Source organism: Polypterus senegalus, chromosome 4 (assembly GCF_016835505.1).
Source record: "Polypterus senegalus isolate Bchr_013 chromosome 4, ASM1683550v1, whole genome shotgun sequence".
Lineage (NCBI taxonomy): Eukaryota > Metazoa > Chordata > Cladistia > Polypteriformes > Polypteridae > Polypterus > Polypterus senegalus.
The window spans coordinates 185,129,484-185,139,783 of NC_053157.1; the positions used below are offsets into that span (position 1 = coordinate 185,129,484).

The window sequence follows — 10,300 nt, forward strand, 5'->3', positions numbered from 1 at the left end:
TGATCTTGCTCGATGCAACGTTTTCTTGTTTCCACATATGAAAAAAGAACTCAAAGGAAAGCATTTTTGTACTGTGGAGGAAATCAAAGTAAAATCGCTGCAGGCATTGGACAACGTTCCTCTTCAGCAATTCCAAAAATGTTTTCACCAGTGTGAAAACCATTGGGACAAATTCATTCATTTACATAGAGAGTACTTTGAAAGAGGCTAATGCTTAAGTAAGGAAAAATTATTAAAATAATTTTTTTTTCCAATTCCCGTTATTTTTGGGCCCCCCCTTGTGTATCTCTCTATTATAAAAAAAAATCCTGTGGAACGAATGACTAGGAGACGATATGTTATCTTCACGTTAAGATCACGAAAGACAAATAAAAGGACCACGAGACGAAAGAAAATGGGCAAAAAAAAAGATCAGTAGTGTAAAGGGAAGCAGCACACACAGATACATGGGTCTCAGTGCATATAAAGCATATAAAGGACAATACGTTATAAATGAAACGTCGACGAATAAAAGATCGCATTAATGCATTAGCAGAACCAGGTGTAATTGAAAAAATAGCAGGACAAAGTGAGGTCAGAAATAAAAGGAAAAGAGCAGAAAAAGTCTTTTTGCATTCGCAACATTCAATGCACAAAATGTAGATTTACACAATAATGAAACATACACTATTTGAATCTGTGAAGTCGCAAAAGTTAAAGCAGCGACAAGTTTAATTTCAAAGAAAACACAGTTCGGTCAGATGTATATTTATTATCAAGGAGAAGCAATCACAACACGAGCAGCAGAGACACAAAGTAGCAAAAAGGAGAACGGCTGTACAGGCGCCAAAGAGCAGCATTATATGTCCTGCAAGAAAGAATTTAACCACACCGAGGGCCGGAAATAAAGGACAAGCATTGTCCAACGACATGCGACAAGCCGAACAGGCAGCTCGCAAGCAGCAAAAAGACAGCAAATGATCCAAAGGCATATCCTTAGCGTGCGTTCAGCCGAGACCCCCCCCCACCCTTCACAACACAAGCAGCATTATACATCTGGCAAGAAAGAGATGAAACCACACACGGGGCCGGAAATAAAGGACAAGCATTGTTTTTACAAAAGTTTTTAAAGTAAAAGTGAAAATAATGCATATGTAGCAATTACCATGAAAATAACAATCTCTTTTAATTGTATATTGCCTGTCAAAGATAAAGTATCCTCCCTGATGGAGGATCACAGGAATCGTGGGAAAGAGGGGTCCTTTCATTGGATTAGCGCTATTTCAGATGTGGAATGGCAAAATGGGGGAGGCAGCTTGATGATTGAGGTCTCCAGGACTTAAAACAAATCCAAATCATATTATGTGATATCATCTCATGTGAAATTCTACTCCGTATTTCTAGAATTTTTATTTTTATACTGTATTGAGGATTTATTCTGTTCTATGTATCGTACTGTATTGTATTGACCCCCTTCTTTTTGACACTCACTGCACGTCCAACCTACCTGGAAAGGGGTCTCTCTTTGAACTGCCTTTCCCGAGGTTTCTTTGATTTTGTCCCTACAAGGGTTTTTTTGTGGGAGTTTTTTCTGGTCTTCTTGAGGGTCAAGGCTGGGGGGATGTCAGGAGGCAGGGCCTGTTAAAGCCCATTTTCTGATCATCAAACACATTTAACCATTAGTCTCTTGTGTGATTTTGGGTTATACAAAAAATACATTGTATTGTATTGTATATCCGGTAAACCAAACACGGTGGTGGGCAGGAACAAATGAGAACAGAAGTAATTGAGATCTATCAGTCCCCTAGTATATATATATATATATATATATATATATATCCGAGAGGTCATATATAAGAACTGCAGGCCTCATATATATGTTCACGACCCAACCATTAGAAAGAGACTGGGCATATGTGTGTATATCGTCTCATATGTATGATATATATATATGTATTTTGGAAGACAAATGTCCCGTTATATATATATATATATATGGTCTGGGGTTGTTTGCTTCTTCAGGACCTGGAAGGCTTGCAGCACCCCAAACCCCAGACATAGCAGCACACACACAGTTCCAGATCTCAATTAATAGATTTATTGCCACAAATACTTTAACACAATCTACAGCTCCCACAGTATGACTCTTCTATTCTCAACTCCATCCAGGTGAGCTTCATCTGACTACTCTCCTGCAGCACACACACAGTTCCAGATCTCAATTAATAGATTTATTGCCACAAATACTTTAACACAATCTACAGCTCCCACAGTATGACTCTTCTATTCTCAACTCCATCCAGGTGAGCTTCATCTGACTACTCTCCTGACGCTGACTCCCCAGGTGAAGTGGAACAGTTTCTGGTGCTATCACATTGCTGTCAGGAAGCACTTCTGGGTCAGGCGGTACATCCATCAGCTCCCTCTAGCATCCCCAAAAGGGCTGCCCACCACAACTCCAACTTCCATGTAACCCTACAAGTGTCCAAACAGGATGCACACCAGAGGGAAGTTGCCACCCAATGTACTGGGGAAGCACATGGCCCAAGGAAGCATTCTCCCTCTGTCCAACCATTATAATAGTTTCTATACACCATGCCAATGAGTACCACATTTTTTTCTTTTAATTGAGTTACAAGATACCAGGGATGCTTTAGTTGTGAATCGAAACTTGTTTGAATTGAAAAAGACCTGTTCTTTGTACTCATCAGCTGAGGTGAGAGCTCTGGCTTGTTTTTTCTTATTGTTCCAACTATTGGTAGCTTTCTCTCTAGGGGTTTCTGTCCCAAAATGTGCAAAGTAAAAAAAACTGTCACATGTCCATGATAATCTGCTTCACTTTTTTTTCTCAGGAGCTCCTCCATCAGGCTTACCAAAATGTACAGTAGCTGCATATTCCTTAAAAATGATGAAGAAGCACCACAGGAAGCCTATATCTTGATTCCATTTTTTACAGATTTAATCCTACTAAGAAAAATTGAGTGATCCTCTTCCGATGGATATGGTTATGGAGCATTTTCAGCCAAGACATTGAATACAGACAGACGACAGTTCACCTTTTAGGAGTTAGGGCCTTAAATCCTGAAGATTATACTAATTATTTGCTCTTTTGCTCATTGTTGTATATTGTATTATTTTTCATTTCTGTATATATTTGACCTTGCTTTGTATAATGAGTAAAAATTACTTAGAATGTTGCTTTACTAGTAAAGAGTGAAAATTGACCTGTCTAGATTATAACAATTGACTTCATTATGCTGTTTACCATTATTAACAGGAGCAAATTGAGTTTCAACTTGTAAACAATAAAAGGAAACCAGTAGTCTAACTAGCACATTACAGATCTTTTTGAAGCATTCATTCATTTATACTATTATTTTTACTTGCAATCAAACTTTTAATTAGCCTTTTTAAACAGATTTTGTAGATTATTGGTAAACAGTAATCTTTTCTAAATTCACCTGTTTCCTTTCCTCTGTCCAATGCTCATAAATAGTTCATCTACAGTATTTAAAATGCTGCATTAGTATATATTAGTAATGATCTCCTACAGTTAGCATGTTTCAGAAAATTGTGTACCCATATGATAGAACTGACGTCTGCATGAAATTTAGATGTTAATGTTGTTTCCTTCTATGCTCTCTAGTTTCTTTCCTCTGTCCATAGATGACAAGTCAATTGACATCTCTTATATTTTTCAAGTAAAACAGGTTTTAAAGGTTCCAATATTATCAAAAGTTATAACTCATGGCTAAATCTCAAATTAACTGACTCTTTTAATTGGTTTATTTTATAAATACAGAATGTATAAATTTTAGATTTATCCCCTAAACTGAAACCAAATGTCAGTATGTCTCTAACTGTAAAGCAACTATTCAGATTTAGCGAAGCAGTCTTGAAGTTATAACCTGGGATGAAAAACTAACTAATGTAAAAGGTGCTATAGACTTCAGATACTGTTGATAAGCACTTTTATTATTTAAAAGAAGCATATGAGCTAAGCATTTTTAATTGACAACCTAATTGAACACATTTTATTCTAAAAGTCTGTTCAAACAGCGAAGCAATGTTTTGGGCTGTAGATTCAGATCAGAAAGGAGAACTCATTTTAACACAGCACCATGGATGCCTTAATAATTTTTGATCTTTAAGCCTTGACATTATGTGATCCCCAAGGTGGCCTAGATTGAAAAAAAGAGTTTAAGAAATTGGGTATTTCTCCAACTCTGGAGGGTTCATTTCTTTGTCAAATTGTTATAGGCTTCAGTCTGAGTACGTAAACTTGAGATCTGAGGTACCTTCGAGGCAATATGTTATTCAAGTATGTTGGAAGTAGGACATCATTAAACTTCACTGGTAGAATTACATGGATATTCAAGTTGGCACAGTTAAGGATCAATTAAAAAAGGAAAATTCAAAATATGGTGACTCGAGAACTTATTTTTTTCTAAAAACATACAGCAGTGTTAGCATGAAATTTTCAATTGTTTCAAAAATAGCAAGAATTGCCTCTTCCCCTTGGAATCATTCAGTGAATTGGATGAAATCAACTGAAGGTTTAACATACAACAATAAACACAATAAGAAAGGTAACATATGCTGTGAATGAAATACACACCGTATTTAAAAACCTGGCAAATCCCTAGACAAGCTGAATGATACAACAGTTTTAATATGTATGTCCTGGGTCTATGCTATGTCTTCCATGCTGTGTGCTCTCGAATTACATGGCTTAACCACCTCAGAAATTTGCCAAATGAGAGGAGCCCAGTCAGTCCATCAAGCCAGTTTGTTTAGCTAATAACTAAGCTGTCCAAATATCTCATCCAGATTCTTCTTAAAGATTTTCAAGGTTTCTGCTTCAAACTACATGTCTCGGTAGTTTGCTCTAGAGTCCCTTTTTGCATAAAGAAGTGCTTTCTGGCTTCAGTCTTAAATGCACTTCCTAAGCTGAAAGAATGTTGCTGGATCTACTTTATCAATGGATTAGGTCACCCTGCAGTCTCCTCTCCTCAAGACTTAACAGGTTTAATTCTCTTGAGTCTGTCAGAGTAGGACATGTCCTAAAGTCCTGGGGTGCACCTGGTTGCTTGGTTGCTCAGTGCACAGCTTCAAGTGCTGCTATGTCTTTTTTGTGCATAAGATGTGATCTTACTAGTGCATTATATAATCTGAGCATAAAGTCTCTTGACTTCAATTCAACAGTCAACAGTTTTTACAATATACCGAACATTTTATTTACCTTTTTGCTTCTGTACATTGCTTAGTCAATGTAAATGGTGTGCAAACATACATTGTAAATCCCTTTTCAGAGACTGCTTTCTGTATGTCAGTATCTCTCATCTTTTATTTATAACTGAAGTTCCTCTTACCCATGTGTAGTACTTTGCACTTTTCTACATTAAACTGAATTGACCTGGTGTTTGTCCATTTCTGAAGGTTGTCCAAGTCTTTTCGAATCTTCTTGCTGCTCCCTCAGTGCCTGCCATTCCTTCAGCAGTTGTGTTTCATTGTCACCTTGGCCGGTTTAATATGTGTGATTTTTCTTTCTGTCACCACCCACACCATGTAACAGCTGAGGATGAGGATGTAGATCTACCAGTAAATCAAAAACTTTTTCTACCTTATCAATGCAATCCAGTGCATGTAAAAAACTGTCACCACTGCACCAATTTGTTTGTCAAAATCTACTTTCCTTTGTGAACTTAACGACTTTGGGCAGCTGCTCATCTTTTCCATATGGTAGAAGGAAGGTAGGCTAAGCTCTCTCTATACTTTCATCAGTTTGTTGACCCTCTTAATCCAATTATGTGGTTGTGGAGGAGATATACCTTTTAATATTGAAGATTTACAGCCTTGACAAAAGCATAGATGATTATTAAATTTCATTTTTGTTGTCTGCTCAATCCAAAAAAAGTGAAACGACTAGATGGGATGCAGTAGTAGTATTATTGTCTAATGTACAGAGAAGAGTATTTTATAATTTGCAAAAAAAAAAAAAAAGCGCTAACTTCTAAGAAATATATAAGAAGTTAACTCCTTGGATCCCTTTTAACACCTTATATACACACTTTCATTTCAATAATGTGCTGTGTGTTTACATTTGTATGCTTTAAATACTATTGTATATTACAAGAAACTTCCATGTTTTCAAGTCTGATATATTGCTTTATAATGTAAATAATTGTATCTCTGTGAAAGAATGTGAATTCACTTTTTTATTCTCACAATCAGGTATTTCATATCTTGTAATTAGTTTATAAATAAGCTAATTAAAAGGGCAGGTTCAGTTATGGGATGCATTCTGGACCACCCAGAGGTTATACTAAAAGGAGAAAACAAAAATCAAACTGAGTGCCTTTATGAACAATACTGCATAACCTCTCTCTGACACACTAACATGGAGTACTTTTTGCCAGTGAATTATTTAGTGAAAGTGTGTCAGGGGGCTTTGTCTTCATTACAGTCCAGCCATCCCTGTTAAGCAGAAAGCTCAGAGAAATGTAGGTGGATGAGCCTATGGTTTTTGGTGTAATGGAAAACCAAACTGAGTATCATTATGAACAATAATGCACATCCCCTCCATGACACACTAAAGCTCAGCACTTTTAGCCAACAAATAATTCAAGAAATACTATGGGGGATCCTTTATACCAGCAGCAATACAACCACAATGCTTCACTGTGACTGTGACTACTAAGTCAGAAGATTTCCTTCTTTCGAGTCATTCTGGTGTGTGTTCAGACCATACAGTGCGTGCATGTGTTTATTTATTTAGTTGTTACTTACTGAGTTTCTGGTAAAAGTCAAATTTCCTCCTGGGGACAAATAAATGTTCTTTCTAATATAATAGAGTGTTATCACCTTGAAGGTATTTCTAGTTTGCATTGTAATCTGACTCCCATTTTAAGATCGTTATCATGCTTAAAAGTATCTTAAGGACACAAGTAGCAAATAGTTGCTTCAAGCATATTACAGATACATTTGGATATGCTTATTTTATTTTATCTGTCCTTTGTCTCAGTCCTGCCCTTGTTCCTCACTTTGTTTCACCTGTTCTGGATGACAGTTAAAGTTAAAACTAGATAGCTGCTTGCTGGTGCAAGTTTTTGTCATGTCGTGCGTGTTAAGACTTTATTTACAGGAGACAAGAGGTTGCAGCACTGTTGTCTCCCATTTACTTTCTCCTGTGCTTATCTGTTCAGTGCAGGATCTACTAATGGGACCTTCTGAATAGTACAGTTTACCATTTCAGTGTCCCCTTTTGCCTTCTATAGATACAACACCGAGTCTTACTAGTCTTTTCATGTAATTCTTAATGTTAAAACTTACACAGACACAAATTTTACATGTCATAGCACTTTGGCAATAACTACTATGTAAGGCAGCTTCTGCTGTCTAAATACTGTGCAGCTCTAGACATACATACAGGCCTAAAGGTGTTCTTTTTCACTTGTGAGAAACAGAAAATCACAGAGCAGCAGATGCTTCAGTGTCCAAACACACAAGTAAGCAGACAATAAACGCAGCCTACAATTATAAACAAATCCAAGTCTGTCCTGTTTCTTTCTGCCCAGTCTATTTAACTATTGACTGCTATGGCTGTCAGTGGGTGCTCGGCATTGAGAGCATAGGTTGTACTTATTGTAGTGCTGTAGTGTAGTTTTCCACAACCTGCAACATTTATGAATGTGACACCTAAAATCAAAAGATATATAACAAGGTTTATAAAAGGTTCGACATTTACATGTTCTCCATTCCTTATTCATTTTCTAATTTCTAATGATTTTAGATTAATAATAATAGCTAACACTTTTTCATGTCTTGTTCTGGCTTCAGAAGAATATGCTAATATGATATTAATGTGTAAAATATGAGTACATTCAGCACTGAGTATTTTTCTTTTTTGCTAAAATTTTTAAAATTAAATTTCTTTTTTTAATTCCCCTTTTCTGTAGTGTTAACTCCCTTAATTGCATCCAGTGCAAGCAGTGTAGACACAGGTCCAATAATTCTTAAACCTCTAGGAGCAGGGCTTGGGGTGATACCTGATGGGCTATTCTTGCTTCTATTGGGGTGACTTACATGCAACATACTTGAATGTCACTTTATCTTGCAAAAGTCTTAGCACACCTGATCAACAAAATAAGAAAAGAATGTCTTATTTTAATTGAATTGGGCAAAAAAAATCTAAATGTTTTTAAAAACTGGCCAGCATTTATCTCAGTTAATTAAACATACTGAGCATCAAGTAACCTTTGGAAAGCCCCAACATCTTTGAGGTATTTCTTTGTTTTAAATCTTCTTTTTTTGCTCTCTGGATGACTAGACAGTATCTGATCTAATCTGAATTTGATTATGTGTGTGTACAGTATGCAATTTACTTGTTATAATGCAATCTTTAAAATCAGTATACATTTACAAGGGGAAAAAATTAATAACATTTATAAACAATTTTTAAATTATTAACTGTCACCTGCCTTTTAAAACACTTTTAAAACACCTTTTAGCCTCTAAAAACTGAGTCACACATGTGTGTCAGAGGAACTCCTTACAGGCCCTGTCGAGGTATGTAATAATCTAATAATAATAATAATAATAATAATAATTGCCTTGCAATTCTCTCTTCCTTTTTTGTTCAAAATTTTTTTGTTTTAAATAACCAGTTTAATTAGTGTTAATGATAATGTTAAGATGTGGCTTCAGGCTTGTTACTGTTAATCTTAAATTAATTTTTAAATTGAAGATATGATGCTGTCATCGCAGACGTCAACTGCTTTTTGGATGAACTGGGAACCTGAAAGTTATCACAGTGTGAACGCTTTAATCTGATCATTTTACTGCCACCTATAGCCCTGTTATTGATTGCAGTAGTTCTCATCTATCTATCTATCTATCTATCTATCTATCTATCTATCTATCTATCTATCTATCTATCTATCTTACCCACCTGGATGAGAGTGGGCAGTATTGCTAGCATTGTCATCTACTTTTTTCTCCACAGTTCCAAGCAACTGACTCCACCCCTTCTGTTTCACCCTCCTAAAAGCCTTGACTTCCCAGGAGGGGGCATCATTTTGGCAAGTGCTGAGTGCCAGATGTAGCAACCGAGCAGACTGACCTAAAACTTGTGGCTAACAAGCCTACACCTTTTGTCTCCTTTTCAGAGGATTTCTTTAGTTTGAATTGTTGGGCGTTAAATATATATATATATTGTGACAGGCACTTGGCGTCCTTACTCAGCCGGGATGCCCCTGCACACTATATTCAGGGGGAGCAGCCATGGACACTGCAATACCTCTTCCTGGACGCTAGATGGCCGCCTCCCTGGGGGGGACCAGTGCCTCGGGTTCCCGCAGGGCATGCTGGGAGTTGGAGTTGTGTGCAGCTCTGTTGGGTCCTGCAGGCACCACCAGGGGGCACTGTGTTTGAGACTCCTGAGCTCGTATGGGCAACTAATTCATCACACCCGGAAGTGCAGCCGGAAATCAGAGATCAAACACCTGGAGCACTTCCGGGTGAACTATAAATGGAGCCAGCGACCACCACTCAGGGGCCAGAGTCAAGTGGGAGGAGGACAAAGCTTGGTGAGGAGTGGTGGAGAAGGAAGAAGAGAGTGTGTTGTCTATACTAAGTGCTTGTGGGTCTGTGTTGTGTCTGGGGGGTTCACGGGGAAGACGTGCCCTCCAGTTGAAGAAAAATAAAGGTTTATTTATTTATTGAAGTTTTATTATTCCTGTGTCCAATCTGTGTCGGGTCAGGTGCTATATAGCGTCAATCTTACAATATACATATATAAATTGTGGAAGACCAGCCCTGGCACAGACAGGCAGACACCGTTGGTTTAAACACCACACACATTTTATTTACAATTATTTACAATTTACAACGCACACAACCCAGTGTCCTTCGACCAATCACCCTTTCAAAAGTCCTGTCTTCAACGCCTCCACTCCTCTCCTCTGAGCTTCATCCACTTCCACCTGACTCCAGCTAATGACTGGAGGGAGACGGCCTCTTTTATGCCCACCCGGACGTGCTCCAGGTGCCTCCTGATGAGCTTCCTGCAGTACTTACTGGTGTGGCAGAAGTGCTGCATGAGCACCCGGAAGGAGTCCTCAGTCGTCTGGGCACCCCTGGCGGTGGCCACAGGCCCCTATAGGGTTGAGCTTCCATGCTCAATTCCCGTGACCACCACACAATCCAGGGCAGCTGCCCTCTTGTGGTCCAGGGGAGGCATAGTCCCTCTCTAGGTCCTTCTCGCCGTGCCGGCTGGGCACAGCACCCAGCCGCCTGCCACAATATATATATTTTGCATTGT

The 10,300-nt window shown here is 38.1% G+C and overlaps 1 long non-coding RNA gene across 1 annotated transcript in view; it reads left to right on the forward strand.

Moving 5' to 3' along the window:
- The window catches only part of LOC120528641, a 53,918-nt gene extending 50,905 nt beyond the window's left edge, over positions 1-3,013 (forward strand). The window contains exon 3 of the long non-coding RNA XR_005633579.1: positions 2,832-3,013. This is a non-coding gene — a long non-coding RNA (uncharacterized LOC120528641). The remainder of the gene's footprint in view (positions 1-2,831) is intronic.
- The last annotated feature ends 7,287 nt before the right edge of the window (positions 3,014-10,300 follow it).